Raw genomic sequence first — 16,144 nt, 5'->3', positions numbered from 1 at the left:
CGCATGTAGATCATCAGCTACTCAATTATTTCAATTTTTATATACTTAAGTATATTTATCAACTATTGTAAAAGATCTGGGAAGATAAATTATTTGTAAGAAAAATATATGTATAATTATTTAAAAAAAAAAATTGGTTTTAAATAATGCAAATACAAATCTGTGTTTATAATAAAAACACATAAACCAGCTGGAATTACAGTTTCCATTCTCTGGTTATGATACAGTTGAACAGTGCTGCATGTTTCCTGGCACTTTCCTTCGTAACAACGTTTTTTTTTTTCGCTTACAAAAATGTGTTGAATATTTTACGGGTTGAAAAGGGTTCACAGTAAAAAGTTCTCGGACGAAACATTTTGGACGTTGAGTTACGTAAATGTAAATAATTGCATCTCTGTGTAATTTTTATTATTTGAATAATTTTTCTCGGTGATTATTTTGTGAGTAGAGTTTCATTACATTCTCTTATTTTAAAATGAATCATTAATATATAAAGCGTTGCAGTTTAATATATACATATAATACAATGAATTATTATTATCATTTGGTATATTATCTGCGTTAAAGTTGATATCATAGATGTTGAACAGCAATCACTTAAACTGGAAACATTTGCATCATATTGCTGAGTTAGAATCTTCCAAGCTTTTCGTTTAATTAATTACAAGCTTAATAAGAAAATAATGAACAAAGAACGTTTCGATATAAACCGACATAAATACTAACGAAATATATAAAAAAACTGTTCGTCTCTTCCGACATGGGAAGAGTTTTCCTATCGATAAGTAATATTTCATCTCCAAATCCAAGGGTTCGCAACAAAGCTGTAAGCCTAATATATGGTAGTTGATTTCCGTATTACGTTTAATTTGAGAATAGTTTTAGCCTAAAATAAATGTAGAAAAATATAATTCTAGGTGAAATAATGTAACAATTAATTTAACTGCATTTATTTGTAAAAACTATTTTTTTAAATATTATTATATTTAGTAGAGCTGGGCTCGATCATAGAATAAAATCAAAAAGACTTTGTGTGTTCTTGATTTAAGGTGAGTCTGTGACTCAGTGTGATACGTCCTAACGACCTCGCCTGTGTCGTGTAACGATCTGTAAACGTTCACATTATTCAACGCTCTTTCCAAAAGTTTTTATCGGAACAATTTTAGCCGCATTGACTTTAGAGAGGCGATAAAAAGGATCGGTTTATTAGCAGTAAAACTTTTTATGCAGATATTTGCACGGCGTGGAAAAGACGAAATTTCAAAGCATCTTATCCAACGCTAACTAAGTCAGAGTACTGTTTCGGGGCGCTCTAAGAATTATTTTAAATATTTACATGTAAGCAGACTACAGGATCTCTGACGGAGGGTATACGACAGATCAGATATGATATGATAATCATTTCATTGATATATAAAATTGAGTATAATATTTAATTACAACATTTTAATGCCGTTGGAATTTCATCGAGAAATTATTTATGATTATGCATGAGAGAAATATTAATACAGTTATATTTTACTGGTACACGAATATAATTTAGGCGTAAAACCTTAGAAAAACTATTGATTTGTTATATATTTTGCGGTATTAACAAATTTTATTATAACACAATACATAGAACTGAAAATGAAATACACAAGTTTTCCTTATAAGTAATTAAATATTCAAAGGACTATAATTGTATGTCACATTGAGTTGAATACGTACGTATTGGAAATAATTTATATAGAAATAGAAAAATCAAGCTCATATCCATTTAATTGGGTATATTTAATTGAATAGAAACCATATTTTCATTAGCATTTTTTTATCTTCAACGATTTTCGTAGGGTCTACGCTACATGTGGCTACGGCGCGTAGCTTGCATCCGCACGGATGTAGTGTTCGTGTAAATTAATTATCATCAATGAAATAGGTATTTACGGAACGCCTTTGCTAACGTATTTATTATTAAAACAGATTTTTGCCACCATACGAGTCTGACACGATTTTTAGTAAGGGTGAACTAGCTATCTAATTACAAGTATTACGGTAAAATAAAGTGATGGATTGTTCAATCAGCGTAAAATATATAGGTTACAATAAATCCATTTGTGAAAATAAATCACTCCACAACACAAGCACATGGGCGCGTTGTTTACGGGTAGGTACCGGGTACCACGAGTGGTGGCGGGTCGACCGCCGGCCGGTGGTGGCATGGAACTGAACCGGCCGGGGCCCTGTCTACGGCGGCACTGCGCGCGCCGTCGTCATCGCTCGATACGTTAAGCGCCGCGCCCCACGTCCACCTGTGCGCTCGTCACAACAGCGAATTTGTCAACTCGATAGTAAACATCACTGTTTATAGTGTAATTTAATATATGTTACACTACAGACATTATACTTTTAGTAAAAAAAATATTTGATAATTAATAAAATTATTTCATATAACCTATTAATTAAATTGTCAACTATTATCAAATATTTAAACCTTCACAAAATGATTTTATTTCAGTGCACCGAAATGTAACTCTTACTAGGATATTAATCTCAATTAAAAATGCCATGCCAAGCATATAATAATATCATCTTTAATTGTATTTGAGATAGCGCTTAATATTCCTATTATGAATATAAGGCTAATTTAATTATCCACCTCAAAATCCCCACAAAGACGGGCTTAGAACACCACTTTATTGTAAAACTATAATTAATAATTAGTAATGGAACGTGAGCTCTGCCTTCATTTAAATTTATGTCATCGTATTTATAGCACGTGCTACAATAACTGACCTAAAATAATATTAATGAATATGGAAACGGCGAATTAATTTATTATTTGTAATCGTGGAGCTCAAAACTTCCTTCGGGATGCTTTTTAACAAACAAAAGTTATAAGTACTAGAATATTATGTATTTTCACAATAATATAGATCATTTATATACAATCTCCGACAAGTGTATAAACACGAGAATTAAAGCTAAACCTATAACAACAAGTTTCCGACTCCGCAAAGTCAATACATCCTGTGGCAAGGTATTCGTTTGTTTGATAAAATTCCGTTGACATATTTGACTTTATCTATTAATTTTAAATCTTATATTGATAAATAACCTCAATTCATTGAGGCTTATTACAAAATATATGTATTTATAAAGTGTAAATAGGGCCGAGTATACTTTAATATCCATATATGGTGTAAAATTTTATACAATTAGCCGTGTAATTTAATTTCAGTCTTTATTCCTGATTTTTGTATTTCGTAGAATTTGCTTTACAAACTAGTACCATTGAATGTTCAATTGAATCCTGTTGCACGATAATTCAAAAGTGCTTATTTGAGCCTACACGAGTAAAATATATTTTGGTTGGTAGTATTACATTTAATTCAACACTAACATGACGATACAAAAGTGCTTTTATGAGCCTACTTGAATAAAGAATATTTTTATTTTGATTGAAGCATTGTATTGAAAGCTTCATTAACAATAAATTATTACAAATGTAATAAAAGAAGCGTATCATCATTAGGTAAATTACTGGAATGTTATTAATCAAAATGGTATTTTAAATATCGAACTGAGAAAGAAAGTTACTTTTTTATAATCTTAATAGGGAATGTATTTACAATGTACTGCCATTGTAATCCCGCCGAGTTTAGTTGTTTTCCTTATGTAGCACATCCTTCAATATCAACAGCATTTAGCGACTTGAAAACACGTATAGTGATGAAAATCTAATTCCCCAACACCGTTTATAAGAAATATTTGCTTTAAGCTTGTGACCTGTCATAAGTTCCTCGCAATTTTAATGACGTCATTAAGAAATAAATAGTACACGAGATAGATATTTTATTACTCCTTCAAAACTAACACAAACAAAATAAAACTGTCCCACATGAACGAAAACAACAATAAAACGAGCGCACGAAGTCATGGCTGGCGTCTAGTTCTCTGATAAAATATAGACTTTCTATTTAAATAGGAAATAATACGAACCAGACGAATGCAGAAATAGATTTTCAAGTATCTGACACAAGAAAACTTTTAAGCGGCCGGCTTTATAATCTACGCCACAAAGGTCTTCCTTTAACAGTATTCTAGAATGATATTTACGGAATTTTACATTAAGGTAACGCTTAAAGATCTCGAAGGCGTCGTCTAATCTACTTAGATATTATCGTTATGTAAACAAGAGAAAATGGTTATATCTTCGCTTTACAAATGGTTATTACAGTCTTGGGATTTTACGATAGTTTAAACCTATAAAGTGGTACCATCAAGTGTTATCACAAACTGATGGCGAGTGAAATAACGTATATTAGTATGAAGAGAAAAATAGTATTATATTTGCTTAAAATTTACATTATTCCCTATAATATTAGTTTAATTAAGATGCAAGAACAATTTAATTATATATAATATTAAGGTTCAGTGTTGGATCAGACAATTCATTAAATTTAACTTGAAATTTTAAAAATGACTGCTTTTAATACCGTAGTATAGTAAAATCCAATTATAAATAATACAGAAGTTAAGTAAATAAAATTTGTATCCATTGAGAAATAAGGTTACTTTGAAACCAGTATTTGTATACGATATTTCACGTAAAGTTATATTTAATTTAATAGGAAAACATAAACCAAACAAAACACCAACGAAATATTGCGTTATTCGATAAATAATGTTGCTATTTCCACGCGATCAGATTCGCGTAAGCTAATGTGTCTTCTTTATAGCGATGATTTTATATTGACGCTAACGAATACGTATTTTATTGTAATCATTTTAAATTACTCAAAAAAAAAAAATCACATACTATATATTATTTTTAATCTATATCATAAAAGTAATTAGTAATAATATTAATTTAAATATTGTACCTAATCCTATCATGTCTTTAAGTAACTTTGTTACATTTTTATTAACGTAACATGATCTTCAGCTATTAAAAGAAAATATAACCTCGAAAAATTCGCAAATCTACAAATTGTTTTATTGACATTTCGCGAACATTAAAATGCTTAACGATGTTATATCTTTTTATAACGCGCAATTTGCCCTTAACGTCGAACATTTTGACGCTAGGGTCTTTTCCAACCCTTAGTTACATGGACTGCTAAATTAGGTAAATGAGCCTTGTATTATGGAAATACGAAGTCTTCGTGACGACGCATTTTGTTGAAAAAGTCAGAGATCCCATTAGTTTCTTATTAAACCCAAAACTTATACGAGTATATTGCATTTTATTAATTGCTTTGGATAATGTAAATAAAACGCTATATAATTTTAATTGTAATCATATTTGTAAGTTATTATTTAATAAATACATTTTGAGTGCTATAACGTAAAACAGCTTCAGCCACTCTCAATCACTCACAGTTAAAATGGGATCGAAAATAAGGCTTAAACTATTTGTATCTACTCAAGAAAACATAGGACACATTCAATAATCGAAAGAATGTCTCATTTCGATATTCCTTTGAAAAGCCCAAAGGAACAATACCTACTCATGCGTTAGAGGAAATGGTGTCCGATCGATAATCGAAAGGAGTGTTTTGTTGTTCATATATTTAAACAAAGTGAAACATACGTTATGTCGTTTTCGTTATGAACGTATTTGACCTTGAAATATTATTTATCGGAAGTTTTAACTGACATGGTTTATTGCATTGTTTTTTCATTAATTGTATATTTTCCTCTGCTGGACTAAATCGTCCTCTTCTATAGAATTGAAGGCTTAATAATTAAATCTCTACTAATACGATTCTGTTTGTCTCGAAGGCCTATCGCTTGTAGTAAAATAATTGAGTCAGTAGAAAAAAAGATGAAAGGGAACAAAAAATTTTTTGCTCTTAAAAGGCCGCCATCTTTAAATTGAAACGCTACCAAATAATTTAAACATGGCGTTTGTAATACCACTCGTTATATATGATAATAAGGATTGAGGGTATGTTTGTTCATCAGATATGCAAATTTGCGGGTCCTTCGCTATGTAAACAGATTATCCTGAGTCCCTGTCCAGAAATACAATCTAGACATCGAAGTTATTACATTTTAATTTGCTTAAATAAGTTTTTAATTCACTTGACACTTAATGAAAACATTGCAATCATATTCAAAAATTTAAATCGTTTAAATTATTTTTTTAATACAGAAATAATTTCTCTTTCCGAGTAGTGTTTACTTTTTTTATTGGATTAATTTCAATACGGAATATTTTGGAATGTATTTTTTATGTAAGCTATAGAAAAGTATTTATAATTGCTTTCAAAACTGTCTCTAGATAATATTAATTGCTTGATAGCGTGTTTGTAAACAAAAAAAAAAAGTAAACATTGACCTAAATATGGAAATAAATTTAGCTGAATCGTATATATTATGTATATGTGATAAATAATTTACAATCGAAAGTTAACACACACACACACGAATACATTTAACTTACTTGTTTCTTTGAAATATTCAAATTTTGAAAACACAACACACGTACATGTTGTGTTCTCAAACAATTAAATAAACCAATATTAAATTATAGGCAAACATTTTTGACAGACATCCTTTCGGGTATTTTGAAATTGATTTCATCCCTACCATAGAGCTGGTTGGTCTCATACTAGTGTTGTATTGTACAAAATGTAGTTGATATACATATGCACATATAAAACACAGTCTCTCGAGAGTTTCATAAGGAAGTAATATTCGACTGTACCGTGCCGATGTTAACCAATCAGCATTCGGAATTTCGTTTTCATGTATTGAAAATCCCAAGATTACTTACGTACCCTGTGTATATATTTTTGGCAACTGTTTTTTTTTTTTTGTTGAAGTTATTCTATCGAGCTCACACAAAGCTTGTGTTAATGACTTAGAGGTTATATATATTTATATGTATATTTAATAATTAACTACTAATATTTTCAGATTGTGGTAAGCTTGTGTTAAGAGTATTGGCAACAAATTTAAGGATTGGTACGACCATACTTCATTATATTCTACCGCCAATTAACAATGCGTAGTATTTCGGTTCAAAGGGTGGATAAAAAAATAGTAATAAGAAGCCTACAAATTGCTATGTATCCTAATAAGTATAAGACAACAATTAACATATATACAATAGATGCTAAAACAAAACAACATATAAATACCTAACGCTTGAAGTATACTGAAGAATGCGCCATTGCTCTTGAATAGCGAGGTTAATTCTTTGGGTTAAAAGCCCTACAACCAGCCCTGAGGTCATAAACATTAAGGAAAGAATAGTTCTTTAAGAAATTTGCGAGCGTTACGGATCCAAGGTTATAAAATTTCAATTCCAAAGAACATCAAAGGTTTTTTCTTTTCATTGAAAGGTTATAAACAGGCATTTTAATGTTTTATTTGCAAATACATAGTATAAGATAATTTATGTCATTTGTTCGAGGAATTTATTTAGGAAGTCTTTGGAGCCCAATTACTGGATTAAAAAAACTTAGCACAAAAACATAGTCTTAGTCGGGATTTCAACCCACGATTGCAGGCTAAAATGTACTCGCAAAATGTACATAATATCTAATATATGTACATATATACATCACATTGTATCGCTTATCGCGATCTTAACGAAACATCTCAAGTTACGCTCTACTGGAAAGTTTATAAGGTTTGTGTATTCCATCCTTCTCTCTCTCTTTGTATGTTGGTATATATCCATCTACTTCCACGGCGGTACTTTTCGAGCACCTCGTCTGAGAGGCCAACATGAAAAAGTACTCTGTCATTTGTTACAGATTTAAGTTCGTGACCTTATTATATTAATATACATACAATATTATTTTAAATTCATCTATTTTTCCATTTTCAAGATCTTTACAAAACCAAACAAATCTCACTTTGTTCTTTTTTTAAAATATGATATTGTGATTATACTTAATAATTAATTACGTTGATTATTATTATTGATACTAAAATAAGATATACTTGGGAATCTATCAGTAATATAAATTTCGAAACCAGTAGTTCCGTTATATTAGATAAGGGTCTATCATAGTAATTGTTATATATTATATCGTGTCCTGTTATTGGGATAAATTGTCCTGAAAGTCTATGGCAGATTGATCGCTTGTACGCACGGTCGTCAGTGTTATATAAGCCGCTACGAGAGTTTGTTAACGAACTAGTGACAAAACGGCGAAGCGCTGTTGCCGTGCGCCTGACAACGAGTAGGTAATACGAGATTTTAAAACGATAAAACTTTGTAAACACGATATTGTAGAGATAAATAGACATAGTAAAGATTCTTTTATATTTTATACGTACAAATAATCTATTGTTATTTATATAAAAAGCAAGAATTAAGGAGAATAGAAATACATGAATGTTGACCGAAGATTTTTGTTCAAACTCACTTAACACCCGAGTTTTCATATCTTCTTTAGTAAAGGAAAACATAAGGAAACGTGCACGTTTCGGATGAAATTCTAGAGCGGCCACAAGAGGATAAGAATTCTAAGTCCAGAAGTGGACTACGATACCATAACTATCATTTATTCAAAAACTGTATCAATGAAATATATAAAATATTAAAAAAAAAAAATTAACAGCTTTTCTCTCAAGTATCTCAATATAATTGGTGTATTTTTTCAATTATTTCGTTTTAAACTTTAAATATTAAACCAAACTTTATTTAATACCATGTGTTCTATAAATGGAATCAAACAGGTTATAAATATTTTATAACCCTACAGATTACATTTACAGAGTTAATAGTTATAAAAGAGTTTAACCACAGAGTTTAATTTAAAATACAGAATAGTGGCCTACAAAAAATTAATATGTTAATTTATAATACACTCGTCCAAGATTAGATGCTTGCGAGCTATAAGAGATCATCCCGTGTAAATTAAGTCAATGATGTTGCACGCTTATCATATAAAACTTGTACCATATTTATAATTTCATGAATTGTTTATTAGTAAATTAATAAAGAAATATTACAATTTAATTTAAAACGTTACAGATATAAATCTATAAAAATAATAATGTTACTACTTCACCAAAATTCATTGTAGGGACATCCGGCCAAGACGGTCCGTGGTCCATAAAGCAAGAATTTTGCTTTGTATGTTTGTCCTTCAATATAAACATTTTATGTAGACCCCAATTCTACCCATGCGAAGCTGGAACGGATATAAGTAAATTATAAATATGCGTTTAAAAAGTCTTCGAATACTTTTAGATATATATTTTTATTTTATTATATAGGAAGGTGGTGATGGCGTATTGCCAAATATACCTAGTTAACATCAGGTGGTAACAAGTGACGGTAAGTGTCTTTAAATAGAGTAACTATAAAAAGTATAAACTACTTATAATATATATAAAATAGTAATAATATATTTATTCCACATTTTTATGGCCTCACAGGTCTTACTGGGTCTCATAATATAGTCGTTAAATGAAATATATATCAGGTACTAGCTATCCTAGCTAGGCTAATTCAATAACTGTGTTCAGTATAATCACACAGTAGACTTCCCGAAAGTAGAATAATAGTAATATATCAGAAATGTCGCCTAGTTATTTATAAAGTACTACCGTCAATGCGCTGCCAGCCACTGAATCTGAGACGTAATGTGCCTTGAAACTGTATTTACACTGACTCATTCACCATTCACACTAAAGCACAGTAGAATAGTCGGTGAATGAGTGGTACTTATCAAGGTGGACTTGCACAAATCCTTACTACATCCAGTGCAAAACTCTACTATTCGAATCAAGGCTTAAATTATTTATTTTACAAAAGAAATGTTTTGGGGAAATTCTTTTTATACTTAAGTCCTTTGCATTTTAATAAGTTGATCATCATCATTAATGATCGTTTTTCTATATAAAAGCCCGTTTAATGTAATTGCAAATAGCAATTAGTTAATGTATTATCCGCATAGAACTACCGTTTTTTGTCGGTTTCTAATTACGGTTTACGTATAATAAAATGTGTTAAATAGCGCGTGTTTGAAGGAACCTACCTAAATAAAGCACTTGTGTTGTCTATTGTTTGAAATTAAACCATAATCAATATAGATACTTTCAGAAAAACAAAAAGGAATTTGCATGTTTTATGTTATAGGTTTCAACGATTCCCAAAAAATAAATATTAAAAGTTAAAGTCGTAACTAGATACCAAACAAAAAAATCGATTTACAAATAGTATTATAGATTTACAATAGTAGAGTATATTACATATATTTTAATTTACCGCACATATCTCAAAACAAAGTATTTGTAATAACATTGACTTATACAAATACACTTTGAACGTCTTAGAACGTATATTTATTAGAACAATTCTCTAATTTATTTTCCAATACAGTTTATCGTTTATTCTAAGTGTCTGGAAGCGTATAGCTAATCTATAAAGCTGAAGCTGATGCCGATCCTGTACGGCGTGGGATCGGAGCGATTGAGCCGGATTTGCGTCTCCGGGGATCGGGAATAATTTTAGTTACAAACACTTTCCTATTGGAGTTTAATTTTTTAGATCCGTAGACATAGAACTCTTATAATTCACGTCTTTTTCATCCGTCCACATATCTACTACGACAACTTTTATCCTAAAATAAATATAAAAATGTTCTAGATTGTTTATTTAAATTAATACTCACATATTTTTTTAAATATTACGTACATGTTCTATAAATTTCACGAATAGTATTTTATTTTTAAAATAAAAATATCACTGCGGAACTCAGCAGAAAATATTAAGCAACAACTCTATCTTGTACGACAGAATGGCTTTTATAAATTTCGTCGTTTGTAAATAATTCTGTACAAATATTAGAGTTGTTTATTTATTTAAATTATATTATATAATTTAGTATGAGTTGATTATTTTGTATGAAAGCTTGTCAAAAGTTATATTTGCGTACCAAATTTTAACGCAAATGACCTTGCCACGCTACTAATATATATGTATATCAAACTCGACAAACATTTAAAATCAAATGACGTAAACATGTTCGATATAAACTGCACAATATGTAAGCGGGACTAGATTTATCCTCCCGAGCATCGAACCACGTATTACCCAGTCTTTATCATGTATTTTAGAGCAAACTATAATGTGATTGTTAGACCTAATTAAGAGCGGCGAGATTAGTAAGCTGAATCTAGCTTAGTCATGCCCTAGTTATTCATATGTACGTTAAATGGTTCTGCGAGGGTCAATGAACTATCAGATAAGATTGTGTGGGTAGGAGAAAAATTCTGTTATCGCTACAGCTGAACTGGATTTTTTATAGTAACCAGGGATACGTATTTATTTAATACTAGCTGCCCTTCCCGACTTTGAAGGGGTAGAATAAGGGTCTATATAAAACGTTAATATCGTTAGACCAATACGCAATAATGCTCGCAGTCAAAATTATTTTTCTACCTTCAAGATTTATCGTTATATTTCGGCAAATTTATTCAAAACCTCATTGAATTATTATTATACAGGTAAATCTTCCTCACGGAGTTCATCCATTGGTGAAAACCGTAATAAAATCCATACAAACAGTTGCTTTGTTTTATAGTAAGTATTTAATGATTAAATGATAAGTTTTGTAAAAAAAAATCAGATATAACTTTCAATGGATAATCTATTTTATAAAAATAATACCTCATATGTAATGGATAATTCTTGGAAAAATGGTAATTTTATAAATCACAACCTAATTAGCGAAATAATATGACCATCGACAAACAATCGGTTTAATTTACAAACTATAATATGAATGTACGCCCATAACGAGGAGACATTTTTTTTTATAAAGTCTTTCTGAAACTACTAAACCGAGAACAAAATTTTCGAGAAGATATTTGTAGATTATTTAATAAAATAAAATGTATTATGTAATTCTAAAGATTTCACTGAAAACTGCACAAGATAAAATCTACCGTGTATTTACATCAATACGTATTCACGTCAATATTGCTACGAGCTCAGATTAATGGGCTGTTATGTTAAACATATCAAGTTGAACTTTAATTTCAACATCAGAGTTTAATCCGTAGATCGATGCGGTTGCATTCGCACATTACCGTCGACAGATTATCTGCTGTATAGCTTTGTTAATGATCGATCGATTGAAACAAACTTCGCTTAGCGTAATGGTAAAAAAAAATCAATGTCGAATTTAATTGCAACGTTTCTCATTATAAAGAAGACAACTTAATTGCAACAATTTTAATAAGAACATATCTTGAATTATATTTTTCAAATATAGAATACAAGAATACGATATTTACGGTTTTCACGTCAATAGTCTAAATTTAAAGCGAGCGACTATGTGAAGCGCAGTTACTTATATAACGTTATATACTTTCCAATATGTTAGTATTCGTTTTATGTATATCTATTTAATAGTGTATCATTTTATTATAAGATAAAGATTTGTAGTTATCAGAATAGAAACCAATTTGTTATTTATAAAAGGAACAAAATATCCCAGCATATTATGTTAGTTACGTCATTTATAAAATAAAATCTTTAGTTTTTAATAATTGGTAAAACTTTCAACGAATATGAATTAAGCTTATTTTCGTATCGTTTAATTTAAATGTAAATAAGCTGTTTTTAAAGTTTAGCATAAACCTCTTATAAATGCAAATTATTAAACTTACATATATTTTGACTAATCTTGAACTGTAACACGCGATATATGTAGAGTACAAAATACCCATTTATAATATTTAATGAAAATGTATTTCTTTTTAACTTATCGTATTGTAAGTACTAAGACTTACTATTTTAATCAAGATGAAAATATTATAGATTCAAAGCAAATATCAAAAGTGATTGGTTTATGTATACAGGCAATCGAAATTGACTATTACTAATTTATGTAGTATACGTTTTAATAAACTTAAATACAGTTTATTCATTTATTGTTAGCAAGTAATAAAAGACAATCTATTCGTTTTGAAAAGAAAACTTGGAGTTTGTAACACGCTACTCCAATGCGAATTGGTTGGTGGATGGTGTAAATATTCATAAGACACGTGCAGATTTCCTTACTATGTTTTCCTTCAGGTGATGATTTATAGATACAAAGTACATGAAAATATATTAACACATTTGTACCCTTAAACCTCAATTAAGATTCACGTGTTCTCTTACGTCCAGGCTTTATTTATTGTAATACAACATATTTAATTCATAAAATCAAACTAAAGTTAAATAATAATAATCAAATTTAATTTATACATTTTCGTTAGTAACAAAAAACAATCACATTTTTAATATCCAATTTCTTTTAGTTATTTATTGTGTACATATTTTTTTATAAATGTTCGACGTTGTTTAGATATAAAGCCGAATTCGCTTCAGGGCGATTCTATTAGCGTACAATATAAAAAGTACATTTTATCTCGACTGACACTCGCTGCGGGAACAATAACGTAACTATTAACCCTTCGTAGAGAGAATGAGATATCAGCATTGCAGCTCGTTACGATGCTGCAATGCTTCTGTAGCATATTACGTACATAAAGCATATCAAAAAAAAGTCATAAGCTAAAATGAATTAGCAATTTTAGTGCACAAGTAATTACTTTAAAAAAATATCGAAATAAATACTCATATTGTTTTTATAAATAGGTAGGCGGACGCCATGTGGAACCTGAAGGTGAAAGGTCAATAGACATTGGTGCTGTAAGAAATATTAACCATTCCTTACATCGCCAATGCGCTGTCAACATCGGGAGCTAAGAAGTTACGACCTTTATGCCTGCAGTTACACGGACTCAATCTTCAAGCCGGATCACAACGACGACCCACCCCTCAGTACTAATGTATTAACGCAGAAGGACTAACACGAAGCCCTACCACCAAGTAAAAGAAGAAACGAAGACTTGCTTCTGATAATTCATTTTTTATGTAAGATTTAATAATTAATGTTTTAGGTAAAATTAAAGCTAAGGAACAGTCTGTAAGTATCTCACTGCTAAGCTTAAGTTTATTTCACCACAAGCAGGTTTCCCGCACTATGTTTTCCTTCACCGCCGAGCTCCACATGAATTATTTTAAACATACAGTAAGGACAGTAAAATTGAAAAGTACTTGCCAAGATTTCAACAAGCAATCTTCGGTTATTTTCATAGTCTTAATCACTGCGCTATCTCGGCTTGTTCAAGATAAAGTTCAAATTACAAGAAAATATTATCTTTATAAAGTAAAAGTTTTTCTTTTAACGTATATTGAATAATATTATGTATGGAAGAAACAAATATATAACATTGTATAATAAAAACAAAATGAAATCCCAAAGTGAGATAAGGTAACAACATTTACATTGAATTAATTACCATAGAAATATGAAAAATAACATTTTCATAAAAGAAAAGATTTCTGCCTGATTCCTTAACCAAAGCCACGAATGTGAATGTTCTTTTAAGCCGTTACCGAAACTGGTAGGGCTTTGTGCTAGCCCATCTGGGTAGGTACCATCCACTCATCAGAACGAAGACAGATGCTCTGTATAGCCATTACCTTAAGGTCATAGAGGTATATTTAAATATCTCACTTTGTGATAGAGCTTTATCCAAGGCCGTCCAGGTAGGTACTATACACTCATCGGAAATATTAATTTGAAAAGTACACTTGGTTAAAATACATTAATTTTGATAAGTCTTGGTCTTTCAATAAAACTAAGTTGTCAGTTGAATGTACCGTATATGTCGTATATGCTGCCTCATTGGATACTATGTGGCAGAATATATCAAAGGATATACACAGGTTATCTCATGATGTATTCCTTTACCGCTGAGTATGATTTAATAATTTCTGTTAATATTATAATTGAAACAGTAATCTGTCAGTCTGTTTGTCTATGGCGCTTTCATGGCTAGATAACTGAATCGATTTTACATAGGATACTTATTTCACCCCTTGAGGCGAATGTTGCGGATAATGAACGACGTCACCTAATTGGAATTCCAAGCATGTAGTATTATATAACCAATAAACACAAAGTAAGCACATTAAAATGGAGCATGCACAGTTTTGAATCTGCAATTGTTGCTGCAGAAAGATGTTTTATATCCATCAAGCTATTTCACTTCTGAATTATTAACTAATTTCCAATCACGGCTTCTCCCACGTTTGGGGGGATAAGCCAGGTGCTAGGTACCCTATGTTACTTTCTTTATCCCTCATAGAGTGTATACAAAATTTCAAGATGATCAGTTGAATAGTTAAGACTTGAAAACGTAACTAACTGAGTTACTCACTATCCTAGTTATAATAATCATTCAATTTTAACATCTAACACATCCTAATTGTCAGCGGCGGCTTCGCTCGCGGTGTAGAGTTATGATGTATTATGTATATTAGGCATAAAAAGGCCTTTGTTAAGGAAAAAGGAGTTCAAGTTTGCTTCATACCAAATTATATAAAATTCACTTCATTGGTATCGCCGTGAAAGATCAACAGAAAAACATACAGTATATCTGTATGTTTTTCTGTTGATTGTTGTTACTTTTTTCATTTATAATATTAGTATAGATTACTACAAGTATTTAAAACGGGATATTTACCATGTTTTTTTTTATTTTTATATGGTGGAGCTCGATATTTCGATATTATCTACGAATGTTTTATTCATGAGAATCCCGTTTTAAATACTTGTAGTAATAAAATTAGCCATGTTAATTTTAAATCTTATATTAGTATAGATGTTCGAACTAAATTCAGTTCATAAGAGATACGCCAGTTAAACAGATATATAGATATAGTAACGGGTAAATGTAACGATTTTGAACAATTCGATTAAATTCGCTATAAACGGAAAGCGATCAATCAATCAACAGACGTGTCCAGCTTAATTGTTAATCGGGATTCGACAATTTCAACATATCGACAATTTTATTATTTGAATATTAAATTATATTAAATATTTTTGTACGAGCTTTTCCAAACCTTTGAATCATCGTTTTATAAAAATTAATTAAACACTACGCCACTACCGGTATAGCGTCTAGATTATATTAAGAAAACTCGCCAAGGAAGTTAGCAGTTACTTTTTTATACGGATTATTTAATTCAGTGTTCGAGATTAAATTTTGTTTGACCTGCTTTCAATTCATTCAATATAAATTCGACGATTTCTGTCATCTTTATAAAAGATATTCTAAAACTATG

The 16,144-nt window shown here is 30.2% G+C and overlaps 1 protein-coding gene across 6 annotated transcripts in view; it reads right to left on the bottom strand.

The window, feature by feature from the left end:
* LOC113398560 (protein unc-13 homolog B) overlaps positions 1-16,144 on the bottom strand; it is a 307,486-nt gene that overhangs the window by 73,380 nt on the left and 217,962 nt on the right. For 3 of the 6 annotated variants that reach the window (XM_064216953.1, XM_026637348.2, XM_026637350.2), the window contains exon 1: positions 2,034-2,226. The exons of 1 other annotated variant lie outside the window; for it this stretch is intronic. The gene's annotated coding sequence lies outside the window, so the exon portion shown is untranslated. Of the gene's footprint in view, positions 1-2,033; positions 2,227-16,144 lie in introns of those variants that run through there. 2 more of the 6 variants (XM_064216950.1, XM_064216952.1) reach the window with 2 other exon arrangements.

This window comes from Vanessa tameamea, chromosome 14 (assembly GCF_037043105.1).
Source record: "Vanessa tameamea isolate UH-Manoa-2023 chromosome 14, ilVanTame1 primary haplotype, whole genome shotgun sequence".
NCBI lineage: Eukaryota > Metazoa > Arthropoda > Insecta > Lepidoptera > Nymphalidae > Vanessa > Vanessa tameamea.
This window is presented reverse-complemented; position numbering and strand designations above follow the sequence as displayed.